This window comes from Manis javanica, chromosome 1, assembly GCF_040802235.1.
Source record: "Manis javanica isolate MJ-LG chromosome 1, MJ_LKY, whole genome shotgun sequence".
NCBI classification, from domain to species: domain Eukaryota; kingdom Metazoa; phylum Chordata; class Mammalia; order Pholidota; family Manidae; genus Manis; species Manis javanica.
Window position 1 is genome coordinate 186185156 of NC_133156.1, and position 16959 is coordinate 186202114.

The following is a 16959-nucleotide window of genomic DNA, read 5'->3' on the forward strand; positions in this document are numbered from 1 at the left end:
CTAACATTTGAGGGGATAGAAGTTTCTACATTTAGCTTCTACTTTGCTCAGTCATACCTCCTTTTCTCTTGGGCACATGGTGAATTGCAGTTATGGTACCATACCAAAATATAAGGATAAGTAAAATACCTGTTTTTTTTAGTACTGTAGTTAATAATTCAATCTAAACAACATGCTCACTTATGTAATATCCAATATCACAATAACTGTTCACACATAGTGAATAGTTGTAACTGCCCTGGGTTTTGTCAAGATTATTCCCCCAAATCAAGAAAAGTGAAAGGCTTGGAGATAGGTATATATAGCCTTGAAGAATGATTTCCAAGAGACACACAAAAAAAACAATTTGCCAGTGTCAACGTTAGGGAAAGTAGCTTTCATGATGTAAGGATGCATCACATTATAATAGTGGCCAATAAAACCATTACAGATCCCAAGCACATGCAGCTTTATAGGGGAAGTTACTTTATAATCCAGGTTTCTGGTTTCTGTTTTCATTGAAGTTCAGATACATACCTAGTATTTTATTCAGATACTAAGGAGCTGAGATTAAGCCTTTAAGATACATGATTTTCTCTGTACATATTTCCCATAAGTCATTCCAAACTACTTTCCTAGGACATAAAGGAGAAATTGGGAAAATCTCTAGTCAACCTCCACCCTTTAGAAAATTATTTCTGAATTACATGTTATATAGGGGACATCATGACCTTGAAGAGTCTAATCCACATCTAATATAAGTGTCTATTCTTGACCAAGATGATGGTCTTCATGATAGTAATGATGAAGCTGAAGATGAGGATGAAGAAGTTAATGATGACAATGGTAGTACTAATGATAATGGCAGCTAACAGTTTTAGAGAAAAAGGGAGAGAGAGAGGGAGAGGGAGGGAGAGGGGGAGGGGAAGGAAGGAAGGCGGGAGGGAAGGAAGCAAAGGAGGGAGGGAAGGAAGGAAAGGAGGGAGGGAGGGAGGAGGGAAGGAAGGAATGATTATTTGCATGCATTGTCATATTTAATCTCTGCAAAGCCTTGTCAGGTTGGTCCTATTATTATCACTCTTTTACAGGGAAATTCAGTGAAATAAATTGCATAGACCATACACACCCTGTAAGTGCTCTCCATTCTAGTGTGGTCTCTATGTTACAACAACAAAAAAAATGAGACTTAGTTTCTAATAATTGTTATTAGAATAATTGGAGGACAGACAATGTACAATTTGGTTGGAGGAAAGCTCAATAGCTCTCAACCTGGAGAACAATCAGTTAATGGATGTAGATATCAGGAATAGGGGAGAAAGCTCTTCAAGCAGCAGCTCAGCATGTTTATTAATCATTGTGCACAATTAAAATGCCATTTCATCCCTCTAATTAAAACAAGTAGTTCCCTGAGGCTAGCACCTGAACTAATGAAGCCTGGTTGCCTAAGGATCTTACTCAGGGAAGGGAATTAAACAATGGAGGATGAAGTCTGTTTACCAAGTTGCCCAGACAACAGTCAAACTATATATGACATCATGAGGGAGTGGACCAGTTGAGACTGTGATTTTAAAGAGCAAGGATATTTTTGTTTCTGAGCAAAGGCTGAGTTAAATATTCAGTGTATTCTAGGTTTTGAATTGGTCCCATCTTTTGTCATCCTATATACTTAACAATGAATTCTGTATTTTTTTCCTTCTTGGTATGTGGAATGGGAGTCTTGATGTTCAGAAGAAGTTCCAGGGATTATATGTTGGTATTGGGGTATTGGGTGGGGTGCATAGCAATTTCTGAAACTGGTCAATTCTACAATTAAAAGAGAATATAGGCAGGTTGCAGAGGCGCAATTCAAAATAGTGGAAAGATGTATGAGCTAGATGAAAGAAAACCTAGCACTCTGTCCCTGCATTCCCACCTCAACTGAATGACCCTGAACAAGGCTGTTAGTTTCTTTATTATAACATGAGAAGAGTGGACTAAGTAATTACCAAACTTTCTTCTGGCCCTAAAATTCTATGGCTTTGGAAAAATTTGTGGTTAACATAGCAGAGAAATGTGTAACACATTTTATCATATCCTAATGGCCTTACAAATTTGGATGAATCAAGCTTGCTTATTCTTCTCTTCTAATTTCTGTTTAGTGTAGCATTATATCTTGCATCTGGCATTATACCATACATATAGCAGCAAGTCAATTAAATATCTATAGAAAACACAAATCAGGTTGAGTACACAGATCTCAGTAACTCTGTGGTTTTAATGTTCTCCTCCTAAATATCTGGTACTATGAAGAGAAGAACTACCCTGTGTAGGGCTCTGCATTACTCATCCAGAAAATGGAAAAGCTGAGGATTATGAGAGTTGTTTTCATTCCAGTCAATTTGCCAGCTCAGTTTCCTACAATTCTGTGCTTGAAAGTTGTATTCCCATGTTGTCTTCACTTGCACTAGGCAGAAAGTATGGTTCATTCACCCTCTGCTTTACCTGTTACTTTCTTGATCCTCATACTTTTCTGATATCCAGAAAACAATCTTTGCCTAGAAGTTTGAAGAATTTAGGAGTATTTGTATTTGATCAAGTTTTTTATGGGTCATAGAGTTCTGTGAAATCTAGATTTTATGGAACTTATCAGAGAAATGTGTAACACAATTTTGCAAACAACTGTGGGATGAGAGGTTCACAGACATTCTAAAACTTATCTATGGAGCTTATATTAAGTTAAGAATCTTTTTTTTTAAAGGATCATATAAGAATTTCCAATAGTCCTTTACAAGGTTTATGTCTAACATCTCTCTTGCTTCCTTCCAGAAACTGAAGAAAGATAGCCTTCTAACAAAATAGTCATTTTCTTGTTAGTGACAGGCTGTAACATATGCATACTGATAATAAGCTGTTTTTTTACAGTGTGACCAGCAGGCTCCAAAATGACATATCATGATTTCAGTTATTACTTCTACTACTGTCATTATTTATAACCAGATATCTGGCTTCAACGTCTTTATTTTAAACAAAATTAAAAGACAATGAGGTGGTAGTAGCCATATTAGTAGAAAACAGGTCAATTATAGAAAAATATTAAAGCCTTAATTTTCCCACAATATCTATCCTATCCTTAGGGCCAGGAGGAAAACGGTAACTGGAAATTGTAAACCCTGGTCTTAGGATCTAGAAATCTAAGAGCTTAATCTGTCTATTTGGTGCAATTATTCATATGCTGAACCTAAATTTTTCTTTTGAAACTGAAGCTCAGTTTCTCTTGCACATCATCGTAGGAAATATAACTTGGTCAATAGGATATCCAGAAACTAGCAGAAATCAGCCAATAACTCAGATTAAGTGGCATGATAATTGGGTTTCCTAAGCATTTTTTGGTATTAAAACAAGTTAATCAACCATAAAACACAAACTCATCAGAAACCGAGGTCTTGTTCAATTAACTTCTGGCCTCAACTGCTTAAGTTTTTCTTTCTTTCGAATCATTATGTCATATTTTGCCAAGAGAAGAAGGATTTCTGGGATGGGAAATTCCAAAGATGGAATTAGAGCCAATTTTCTAAGCTATATCATTTTATCCATAATTATTATTTTTTATAAAAATGAAAACAGAAGTTTCTTCTTGCCCTAGGGAAATCAAATCTTGAATTTACAAGTTGAAGCAGAGAGACTAAAGTTACATAGTTTTTTTTTTGAAGTTACCCTTATATTCTTACATCATATTTATTCTAAAACGCTGGATAAACTAGCAACTTGGTTAGCAAAATAACTATTAATGTAATACCACCAACACATGATTTTGTGCTTTATTTTAAATAGATTTACAACTTATTATATTTTCTTGTATCATGGTCATAGATTCATAGTCAAACTAGGCAAGTATAGACTTTTACTGGCCTCCAGATCATAACTATAGTATTAGCTTACCTGGATGTGAGTCTTTGGAAATGAAGTATGAGTCTATAAGTTGCTGAACTATGGTGGGAGAGTTAAAAGAGCAGAAGAGCTTTTATTTTTTCTCTTTTTGGTCAGACAAAACTGGGTTAAAATTCCATATGCCATATATTTAGTTATGTAACCCTGGCTGAGTTACTTAATGTATAAAGTCACAGTTTCCAGATGTATTTGAGAGAAAAATATTTTTCTTTCATGAGGCTCATAGCAGGCACACCCACAAAAAAATCAGTTCTTCTTTTCCTTGGGTCATTACTACATCTGGCTAGTGTCCCTACAACTTCAATGGTACCAGAAAAGATGCGGTTAACTCTCTGGAGTAGGAAGTCATAATAGCTCAGGAAAGGCAATGGGTAAAAATTTTGGTAGGTAACCTGAGGGTGAAGACATAAGTAATTGGATTCTAGGGTAAGAATGGACCACTGGTCAAGAGCACAGATAGTTGCATCTATAGTCTAAGCTGGCAAAGGGAAATCTAGGGGGTTGGGCATGGCCAGTTATATATCAGAGCATAATCTAGCCTAATAAGGAGGGGATAAAGGAGTCAAACATTCATTCATTCATTTACTCAAAAAGTATATACTGAGAACCTGCAGTCTTTCTGGTACTAAAGTAGCTCACAGTCTAGCTAGAGGGATTGACAACACACACACATAAATTATAATCCAGTATGGCAAGTGCTAGTGATATTAAAGTCCTTCAGGAATAAAAGAAGAAGAACAATTAACATGGGAGAAATTGAGAAATCTTAGAATTCTAAAACATTCAGAAAATTACTAAAACATCTAGAAAACTAAGTGGTTGTGGATTAAGGAAGAAACATTTGATTTGGGTGCGGAAGGATGACTTAAAGTTTGCTGGAGTGAAGACACAGAGTGAGAACACTCTAGTTTGAGGGAAATAGAATGGATGTAGCTTGAGATCATGAAGGTGTGGTGCATAAAAGGAACAATGTGAAATTTAGTGGAGTCAAGTAAACCTGGTAGGGAGGGAAATGGACCCAGATTGGGAAGTCTTCATATGGTTACTCTGCTTACACTGAGTAGGCAAATGGAGAGTATCAGAGATTTACTGCAGTGTTGGATGACATGAAAATTTTGGTTTTTAAGAAAAATAACTGTAATGGCAGGTTGAGGATGGGTTAGACTGAGAGCAGGCATGTCACAGAAATATGAGAAAGCTCACTGATTTAATAAGCACTTTGTAGTTTTTTGAGGGGTGGGAAATAGCCATATTAAGCATATACATCTACAAATACCTTGATTTGGGGAGCATTTAGAGTTTACAGAATTTTCTTATATACACTACTTCATTTATCATTTAAAGAGTTCTGTGAAGTAGATATTATTAATGGTATTACTCACATTTTAGATGAAGAAAGTAAAACTTTAAGAAGTTTCACTATATTTCAGTTACAAGTGGAATGCTGGTTTAACTCAGGTCTTTGATCTCTAAAATCAGTTCTTTTTCTGTCATGCAGGCACTCAGAAGTCAATTGCATCTTCAGCTAAGCATGGAAATTATATTGTTGCAAAAACAGCTACAATAATTCACTTTTCTAAATCATCATACTTGGGTACTTCCCTCCACCGTGACTGTGGACTTGGCCAATGGAACAATAGCAAACATTAATGAACTGGAGACTTGAAAAGTATTTGTGTAAAGGGGCTTGCCTGCTCTTGCTTTTTGGAACACTGAACCTGCCATGTGAAGAAGCCTTGGTTTGCCTTCTGTATAGCAAAAGACATGCACCCAAATTATCTCTATTGCCCCAGCTGACCTCAAGACAGCCACAAGACATGAGTAAAGCCATCCTTGGTCATCTAGCCTCAGCTGAGCTAACCAAGGCCAGAATAATTAACTGGGTGACTCACAGACTTTGTTTATTGCTTTAAGCCGTTAAGTTTTGGAGTTAATATGCAGCAAATGCTAATCAATAGTCTACTACAGGGTATATCTGCAGATACTCTTTGATACCTACAGATATTTTGGCAAAGCAACATAATAACACATTTATTTATATCAATTAGAGCAATGATATTCAAGCTTTATCATATGAGAGTTACCTGGGCAACTTGTTAAAAATCTCAAAGTTGGGATCATCCCAGACCTTCCTCATTAGTATTTCTGCAATAGAAGCCTAGAAGTTGCATTTTTAACAAGTTACCTTATGATTCTTATTTTCACCAAAATGTGAGCTAAACTAACATTTTCTTTATATTCTCAAATATTCCCACATGAATATCTTTTATTAGTTTGGTAAGTTACTGGAAATTAATTTTAAACCACTCTAAAAGAACAGGAATCACTGAAAGTTTGTGTTTTTTTTCCCACATAGTATCATTCTCTGTAGTGCCTATGGATTTATAGCATAAGAAGAAACCAAGCACTTAAAAAAATAGATAGTGAACATCAAATGTTACTAAAAATTGGCAAGAAGTCTCTAAGTTTAATATTTACTTTCATACTGAGGTTAAATTACTATTGGAAAAGAGAAATGAAGGAGAAAATGGTGGGTATGAATACTCTGTAAGAGAAGAAGGAGAGACTTAATCATTGGGGAGTGCAGCATCTCCCAGGGTAGAGTGCAGACAGAAATGGAGGGAAGAAAGGCCAACAAGAAAGATAGGATAGACTTTTTGGGGTGTGACTATAACATAGCTTAATGCCTGCTGTAGCCATCTCAGATTTCTTCTGCGAACTTAAACAGTATCATAGAGACAGCAAGATTCATGAAGCATAAAAGAACACTACAATGACTGCTAAAGTACTGGTGTCTCCTAACCAAAGGAAAGGGGAGCTGAGAGCCAATTCCCAGGAAAGGAGGGGTTCCAGTTACACTATGGGCTCAATTAAGAGAAAATCAACCAGTTCATTATTATATACAAGGACATTCATTGTGAGTGAGGAGAATGATTACAACTTGATAGGATAGCTACAAACCACTAATCAGAGTATCTCAGGTTTGACCTATTCAAGTATTCCAAATTACCCAATTAGCTGGATTGCCAATAAGTTCCTTGTAGCAGTTATATTGGCACTGATGATACCGTAATCAGTTGTTTTAATCAAGCTTTTGAAAACAAAAATGATGGTCTGAATGTACTCATAACAAGGACAGGGAAATTAGAGCCACCAGGTCACCGCTTTTGGGTCACTCAACATTCTGTTCTGGTAACTGCTCTCAGAGGGCTATGAGTTTTATTCAGTTTGGTTTTATATTGCTACCCACCCACCCAGCCAACCTCAAACTATGCTCTTATTTCCCAATCTTCCAGCCCCACTTTAAGGGGCACCATTGCTACCTGGGGTAATTCTACATTTCCTTTTCTGGGCCTGAGTCCCTTGGCCTTCTTCAGCCACATCATAGTAGCCTGGACCATTAAACCCTGTGTTTTGCTACCCACACACCTGGGCTGGGGCCATAAACACTAACTGCAGAGAATGGAAAAATGAGAAGCCTTTCGTACTCCAGGCTTTTCTGATGATGACAGAATATTTTGTATTTGTTTGACAGCAGTGTTGGAGGACAGGGACTATTCATCTCTGGAGCATGCCTGGCTTATAGTACATATTTACAAAAGCTTGATGAATGAACAAGTAAATAAATGGAAAAAATGGCATTATAGATCAGTCATAACACTGCTCTAATTGAGGTAGGACATGGCATTTTAAATAGGTCTGACCACAGCAAACAGGAGGCCTGTCAGTCTTACTCATTCTCCTCGTAATCTAGAATGATGTCTGAAACAGCGTTTATGCTCAAGAAATATTGTTTTTAATGAATGAGTGACTATCAGTGATATTTTTTACCTGTTCTGGTGGAAATCATGAAAAGGGCTGAGCTCCAGATTTGGGTTAAGGCCAGGATGGAGATAAAGAAACAGCTACAACCGAAGCAGGGAACAAGAATTCAGCATTCACTGGGAGTTGGAGTCAATGACCATAAAAATCGAAACCCGTGGTAGTCAAGGTAAATTTGGGGAAGTCATAAGCCTTTCTCCTGCATAAGGAATGGGGATTTGAATCAGTCCTGTGAACAGATTAAGGCACAGGAACACTACCAGTGGGCCACTGGGCTATTTAATTAAGTAACATAGCAATAATTGCCACAGCAGTGCAGTACTGTTGGAACAAAACAGCTGAATGATTGTTTTAACAGTGGGCAAATTGAGGAAAGATCCAAAGAGGTTACATGTAGGTTGGTCATTGTCAACATTATTGGCAAATATGTAATCAAAAGTTCAAAACATGGTCTCCTGTGTTAATTTGGGTTCCCCTAGAAGCAGACTCTAAAACAAGCATTCAGGTAGGAGTGGTTTCTTTGTAAGGTGCTCCCAGGAAACCTGGTAGGGAAGTGGGAAAGTGAGTCAGGGAGTAGAGAAACCTAGTAAAGTATCAAGTCCATTACCTGAGAGCAACTGAAGGTCAGGTTTTCTAGAAGACTGGTAGACACTGTAGAACATTCCTCAATTATTCCAGCTAAAGTGCCAAGAAGCTAGAACATTTTTTCACCAACTCCCTGCCATTGGTTGTAGGGCTGCTTTTGGGGATGTTGACTCTTTCTTCCTTTGTCCTGCAGGCAGTTCAAGCCTGTGTCCTAGGTGGAAAAGACCCCCGGGGAGACCACCACACAGCCTACCTCAGCCCCTGATTATAGTGCAGTAAAACTGCAATCAACCAGCATCAGCATAACTTGGTTCTGTTTTCGCCTTTGCAACTTCTTCCCTTTTCCCTTTCTCTAAGGAGAGTTCTGTGATAACAAAAGATAGTTTAAAGAAGGCATTGTCCTTTTGTTCTTACTCAACTAAGACCTGAAGCAAAGTTGGATTGCTTCCATAGAGCAAAGTGGTTGGATTTCATGCATCAGTCCAACAGACAAAGTCCTTTTGAGGCTCTTACTGCTGCCCCTCTCCTTTCTCCTTCCCATCATCTGTGCAGAAAGCACAGTGTTCAATTTTCTAGACCCCTGGGTAATTATTTGATTCTCTTTGGAGTCCTCTGACATTCCTCAAATGTCCCATATCCTGGACTCTAATCTCTGCCCAACTTTCTGGAAGCAGTATCATTATATTGTGAACTAAAGGGCAAAGTCTGATATCTTTGTATCAACTTTGCATTCTTTCCTGCCTTGAGCATTGCTCCTGAGGCCTAAAAGTTGTTTAAAAACGTTTTTGAGGGGATTTATGAATAAGTGAAGCATGAGTGAAGAAATAAATGGGTGATTGATCCTCGTCACCTTCAGTAGTCTGTTGACTGGTATTGGGGATCAGTTTTCTTCACATTCTGATCTTAGTTCATGTTTTTGAGTTACTTAGCTTTCTGCAAACAAGGTGCTTTCTCTTCCGAAAGACCTTCTAGGATTTAACTGCTCAGGACACTGGCTTTTGCAGAACTGTGTCTTGAACCCCAGCTTCCACCCTTCCCCTTCCCACAACTCACCCTTTCAGCTCTTCATTTGCTCATTTGCTTTTCCTGACCCTTTGGTATACAGGTACCTCAGGCAGGTAAGGCTGTCATTTATAATGAACTCTAGTCCACTATTATTATACCCTTTCTTAGGGATATTTTCATTTTAAAAGATCATGCCAAGATTTGCCTAAAAGATGCTATTGCCAAGTTCTCAAAATAAGTGAGACATCTGTTTTAGAGCTGGACCCCTGACTATGCCCTAATTCTGCCATATCCCTCCCTCCCTGTCTCATAGGACCAGGGATGTGGCTTTCCTGCTCTATCAACTGAGAGTAAATTATATTTCTCCCGAACTATTACCTACCTTATTCCTTAATTTCCTAACAAGAAGTTAGGACCTCAGTTGGGGATTTTAACTCTCAAGTAATGAGGTCTATTGACTGACTCTTAAATTATTCTTTGCATCAGGTATCTACCTATGTGGTGATTCTTGCCACAGAACACTGTACTATCAAGAAAGCCCCACAAACCGTGGAATAAATCTGGAAAGGATGGTGGACTGGGCACTGAGGGAATGAGATTCTTCCCAAGGGTACCATATGGGTAACAAAGAATAGTTCTACTATGAGTAAAACATAACTCCAAAGTTCTAGATACATATATGAAAAATAAAATAAATGAAAGAAATAAGCCCTGGGTCTCCAGCAAGAAAAGACAACATTTTGGGGTAAGGAAACATTTCTGAGCATGAAAAGGAACCCATATCCAAACAACCTGAGGATGGCATGACTGTAGACAATAACCAAACAGGTTAAGTATCATTCTCACCAAAAGGAGAATCTGTGTTGCAGCAGAAGGTGATGTGGAGGGGATTTAGGGATCTAGGAATCCAAAAAGAGCAAATAAACAGATTTCCCTAGAGATGCAGGTATTCTGTCTTGATTTTAGTGAATTATTTTACACAGGCCTCACCAAATCTTAGTTGTAAAATTAATTCACGTTGGCTTGGATATAACCACTGATGCATATATTGAAAGGTAGTGATAAATGGAATAGGGCAATAATCAATGACAATATATCATAGGAAGGGAGATTTTTAGTGTAGAGCTTGAAAGCCTGGTGTTTTGTATGGTCTTATTTAACATCTTCATTAATGATCTGCAGGAGGGAGTAAACAATAATGTATTAATGAAATGTGTATGTTTGAAAAGCAAACTCCAGTGAAAGTTGAGACATGATGAAAAGGAATATTAAGAAATTAGAAAGTGAATCAGGAATAAAAGTTGTATGGAAAGGATATGTATACCAATATATCTTCTAAAAATCACTGTAAACAAAGGTATTCTTTAGAAGAAAATGTAGAAGACAATATATGTAGCAATATTGGAAAATATTTTAAAAGAGCACAGGGCAGGAGGTGCTCTTTAAAGGGTGCATGATCTGGTAAGGCCACATAGAGCAATAAAATATCCATTTGGTAGAAAAACCTGGGAAATCTAATTTTTCCCTGCCCTGTCCTTCTAGAGTCTCATCTCTCTGCTCCATATGTGCACATGGCATATGTGTGCATTTCCTTCAAGGAAAGAACAGTCAAGTCACTTTTAAGGTTTGGACATTTTTTGGTCAACTTGTGTTTTTACCACTTACTGCTGCTTGTGGGAAAATATTGTTTTTGTGTTTACACTAGATAGTCTAGGGAATTTGATTCAGGAAAGAACAAGTCAAAATTAAATTTCTAAAATGAACTGAATGCCACCAAACAGACTACATTTTCATGAATATCACCTTTTTATATAGGCCAGTGTTTCTCAAACTTTTAAAATTATTGAGGACCACAAGGAACTTTACGTGGGTGATAGCTACCAATGTTTACATTATTAGAAATTAAAAGTGAGAAAATTTTAAAGAATGCATTATTTTATTTAAAATAACAATAAACACAGTATACAATCACATAATGTATTTTAAGAAAAAATAATTATATTTTGCAAACAAAACAATTAATGGAGAACGGCACACTGTTTTACTTTTTTGAAAATCCCTTTAGTGTTTGGCTTAATGGAAGACAACTGAATTCTCATTATCAACTTTTGCATTCAATCTGCTGGACATGTTGTCTTCATTGAAATAAATGAAGAAAATCCATCCATACAGAAGTGTGTAGTTGGAAGAGAAAGGATAATGCAGACTATCTGAAAGTGTCTTAGGGACCCCCATATTCCAAATATTGAAAATCCTACTATAGGTCAAAGATCCATCATATCACTCAGTGTCTGTATATGCAAAGATGAATCCTCATAGTAAAGAAATCATATTTTTATCTCCAATTGCATGGAAAAAGCATTTGATAGCACTGAAAGATTTGAGTGCTTGGGATATGTAGTGAGGTACTAACAACTTTCATATCTAACATCTACGTAGTTTAATAAAGCCACCATTTCATTAGATTAGATCAGATAGTATTTTAAAAATAAGATTTAACTAGAAAAAAACTCTTGAGCTTATCCACTTGTATGAAATTAAATATATTTTACAAATTCATTCACATCAATACCAATAGAAACTCAAAGCAAACCTTTTCCACTGTTGAAGCCTTCATTTTAGTTAATGCAAATATGGAGGCTACGAAACTTAAAGGTCACCCAGGGATAATCTCTGGAACATAAATTACCAAAGCTTGAAGATTGAGTCGTGTTACTGAAGGAAGTCCGGGGACAAACAATAACACTATTATGTAGAATGATAAGCTCACAAAAATACTTCAGTAGTTCCAAGTCAGGCCACTGGGTCATCTTTCAGACTGAATTGGCCAATAAGTTTGGCAAATATTTTTTACTGCACTGATCAGTAGTTTGAGTGACTTGACCAAATAGTTGTTTTGGCATTCTCTACAATATTACCAAAGTATTTGACGTGCAATTCTGATTTTGTAACTACCTTGCCTGCTCAGATTTCTTCAAAGACTTCTCTTTGTTGTGTGGTTCAAAAATCACAAAGGGAGATTTTTTTTAAAAAATGGAGAATCCCAGTTTTCACATGAGACTACTGAACTAGGATTTTGGGGGATGTACGTTCCAAGAATGCATACTTTTAACTTTCTCCCCAGTTGAGTCTTCTGGTATTCAACTTACAGATAAAAATCTAATCTTTGTAAAGTTAAATATAAGATTTTCCATGATCAGTTTCCAAGCTTCCCAGCTTAATTTAATAATGCTCAATTCATATACTCCATTACCAACTACTTCTAATGCCCAAAATGTGCCCCCTCCTCTCATTTCTCCTTGCCTTTGATTCTGCTATTCTGTAGTGATGTCTTCACCTTCAGTCTTGGGTGCATTTGGCCAACTGCTATTCCTCTTTCAAAAGTCAGATCAATTTCTCCTCTTCTATGAAGACTTCTCTGACTTTTCTGAGGGGTGTGGCTTCCTCTTTTTGTGCACTCCACCTTGACTACAGCATTGTATGATTTATCCCATTGTAGAATAAGTGTCCATTTTCTTGACTATGTCTCTGCTGAACTGTTAGCTCCTTGGTGGCATAAGGTTTCTTTTTTTACCCATATACATATTCCAAACACTTAGTCCAGTGGCTGAAATACTGAACATGTTAAATAAGATTATGAAAATGAACATGGTAGTTCCTAGAAAACATAATGATAAGGGGAAAATTCTGAGCACATGCTTTCAAATTTATTTGTTTAAAATATTTCCTTAGTTGTAAAGGTAGAAAGTTAAAAATATAAAGCAAAAGAGAAAGATTGAGAAAGAGAGAGAGAGTCATGGTATACAAAATTGGCTAATGTAAATCAGCTTTATATAAATAACATATGAAGTTGGAAAAAAAGGAGAGCTGCCACAAACCTTTGAGGCAGAAAGTCTCATTAGTATGCAATGGAATAAACAATGGATTCCAAATTTAAACTCAAAACAGTAATAAATCAAAGCAATAAGGTAAAAAATGATGGAATCAGCAACAGCAGAGGCTATTAGCATGTGCACCTGCTGTGAGACAAAGCAACCCAGAGAGACACTGGGAGGAAATTCCAATACTGAGATGAAGAGCAAAGGTGTGATTCTGAAATGGGTGAGAGATGAACCCGAGGGTCAGGATGCTTTGAACATTTTTGCAAGATCAGAATGGAAAACTAAGCTGCTCCACAGTCCCCTTTCAATGACAAAGAGCTCCAGGTCATATTTTTCAGGGCAAGTTGATCACTACCTTCTGAAAATTTGCAATGGAATTGGCTCATGTTTTGACTACTTCTCTTGGTTTTGTTGATATTTTGTGATCCAATAGAGTTAATGATTAGAATTATCACTGGAGAAATACAGCAGTGTGAGCATGTCACAGAACTTCTATAGCTGTGGCCAGACTGGTCAAACCTGCTTACCAATGGTTGGACCAACCTGCTAACCATGTGAGGCCCTGAAATTGTCATATTTTCTAATTCTCATGCTACCTGCAAGAGTTGGCTTGCCTCTTTTTGGAGGGATTTGTTGGGGTTTTTTTTGCAAGCTAAAGCAACCAACAGCCACAGCAAAATCACTCCTGGTTGCTCCTAATGAGAAAGATAAAAACATTGTATGTATCAATCAGACTCATCATAGTTTTGTAAATAGATAGTTCAGCAGTTATTCTGAGGTCAAAAGAATCGGTCAGTATCTTTAATAAAACGTGGATTATAGTTGTAATAAATATTGTGACATTATTTAAAGCCAAACCTTATGGGTAACACATAGACTAACTTCGAACAATGTGAATATATTTATAAAATATTCTATTTTCCAATGCTGCCATACCAAAATTAACTCAAATTCATCTTCCAGAAAAATGTGAGCCAACCTAATAATGGGGTAAGCTTCCTAAATAACACAAGTAAATGCTTTTGCAGTTCAGATTGTGCTGGTGTGAGTTCTTTCTGAATTCTGGCAATAAAAATGTTTAGCACACACTCAGGAACAATATAATAGCTATCATTTATTAAGGACTTACTGTGTGTCCAGCACAGAAGTTTTCTCACCATCACCAGGTGCATAAGTGGGTGAGGGTGGAGCATTACAAATGTAGCAGAAGCAAGTCCAAAGTCTAAGAGTTAAGAAAAAATACAGCACAATCATTTAAGAAGTAAATCTAATGTACTTTCAAATAACTTGGACATGTGATTCCCCCCTGAAGGCCATTTCTTTGGCCACTACTTCCATTCAAGGGTTAGGCCAGGGCCTATGTTTACTTTCTGTACCATCCTTTCCTCTCACCAGCTATTTACAAGTCACTATTGATGCCCTTTGTCCTGAACAGATAGTTTCAAAATTTACTGAGGTAGATTAATTTCTTGCAATTCTTTACTTTTCTTGTCTAGCTGCTGTGAAAGACAATTCTAATCTGATCTCGGCCTCACCTCCTTGCCCCTTGCTGCCACAACTTTGATCCTTTCACACTGCCCACTTTACAGCCACCACCAGCGCCACAATAACACAACAAATCGGTTCAGAATGCATTATTTAGTTCCAGGCAATTTTCAAATAACAAAACATAAACAAATATGTAATGAACTGATTCTCTTCTTTGTGGTTATTAAACATAGCTGTCAGGGATTTCCTACATGTTAAGCACAGTGCTAGAAAATAAAGTACGGGAGTGGAACATAAATATCAAAAAATTACTTAATGAATACTGTGAAGAAGCTGAGACATCAGCTGAATCAGGAGAAAGCATTGCTGATTGCAAATCATTAGACTGCTTCTCAGCTGGGCAAATTGTTATATAAGCTGTAATTCACAATGGGGAATACCTGCAGCTCCCAACTCCTGCATTTATATCCCGAAGGTGCTGGGGCTTCAGGGGTGATATATCGCTGGAAGAATGTCCACCTATGATTAAGCAATGTATATACATGTGTGTACATTGCATATATGTAGGCATATGTACATTTGTATGTATATTTATAAATATATTGATCCCTTTATTAAGAGAACTATTACATGGCTCCTTGAAAGCACAGTTGAATGTTGTTACTTAAGCAACATTTGCTTTTAACTGCTAACAGCAGACTACTGCTTTCATAGTTGATATTTAATTTTAGAAGTAAGACTCAGCCTCTGATTTACACTTAAGAAATCTAGAACTCAGTAAGAAAATTGCTAATATGAATCAATGTAAGAGGAGAAGTCTCCCTTATATTTTAAATATGAAAAATTCTATTCTATTTGAGGTTCACCCAATTTATGACTCCTTTACTAGGTATTCAACTTTTTGCAGGGAAGGGCTGCGTTCTCTGCTACAATCACGTAGTGAGTAGAACGGTAAGAACCCCAGGAACCCATGGGGGCACATCTCTCATCTAGATCTGCTGCTTACAAGTAAGCATGATGTGAGGCAGAGAAGCCATGTTGTCCCTAGATCTCAGCTGAGGCAGATGTCTCCTAATCTGAGGACTCTTTCCATTTTCCAACATATCTGATGGTAATGTTAGGGCCAAAGGAAGATATGTGTAATGGAGAGAGGAGGAATCAGTGGATCAAATACATCAGTGCATGCACAGTGGTATTTAATTAAAATGGAAAAACAATTCTACATTCCTCTTTGGACGGGGAGTTCCACAAAGCCAGCCATTATGTATATTAGATCCTACTGGGGAGATGGAAGATGTATGCTACCCAGATCTTTTGGAATTGGACATGTCGTCTGGTGAGGTTTAAATAAGGACTTGGAAAAAGCCAAGTATTAATATTTGGACATGTCAAATGGAGCCCCTCTTTTTACACATTTTTTTTGCCAGAGAAAGGAAATTAGAACATTAGCTTCAGTGTCCATTACAAACCAGACATGTGCCTGGGGCACCACAGCTGGCAGATGCTGACTGGATCTATTATTCATAACAGCCTATATTTATCGAGTGCTTACTATATGTCAGGCACTGTGTTTGATACTTTATAAGGAGAATGTAATTTAATCTATATAACAACACTATGAAGTAGATTTTTATTATTTCTGTTTTTTAGAAATGGAATCTAACCTAGCAAATTGGTAGATCTGGTGTTCTCACATAAGAGTTTGATAACACAGCCTAGTCATAAGCAATAAATTACTTGATGAGTTCATGGCTATGATCTTTCAGAGGGTAGAATGATTTTATCCCTTTGTTAGTATGAGGCATGATCTTTCAGGCTTCCCCCTACTTTCTACTTTATGCCTATATTCACAGCATCATCTCCTCCACATGCCATATTTCCCCCATCCCATTTATATTAATGCTTCTAATTGTTTCACAGTACTGGCTGCATGAGCAAGGAATAAGTGTGCACTCAGTTTTCACTGGCCAAGGGACTTATCAGATGGAGATAAGGTGACAAAGTGCTATGGAAATGTCATTCAGAAAAAAAGAAACTGTGGAATAGCATAAAAAGGACAACAAGAGGATGGACCAAGAACCAAGGATATGTTCTTGAATAAGCAGAGCAGATAAACAGCCAGTTAGAAGGGGGAACAGTATATTCCCATTTTAGTTTCAAAGGATGTAGATCGGTTCGACAAGCCATGTGGTGCATATTACTTGTAATAATAATAGCAATCTATTATTGAATTCCAATAAGTATTAGTCTCTCCTCTTTCTTTGAGATAGAG

General features: G+C 37.1%; 1 long non-coding RNA gene across 1 annotated transcript in view; it reads left to right on the top strand.

Moving 5' to 3' along the window:
* LOC118973103 (uncharacterized) overlaps positions 1–15426 on the top strand; it is a 186897-nt gene extending 171471 nt beyond the window's left edge. Inside the window, exon 4 of the long non-coding RNA XR_005062336.2 lies at positions 5405–15426. This is a non-coding gene — a long non-coding RNA (uncharacterized lncRNA). The remainder of the gene's footprint in view (positions 1–5404) is intronic.
* The last annotated feature ends 1533 nt before the right edge of the window (positions 15427–16959 follow it).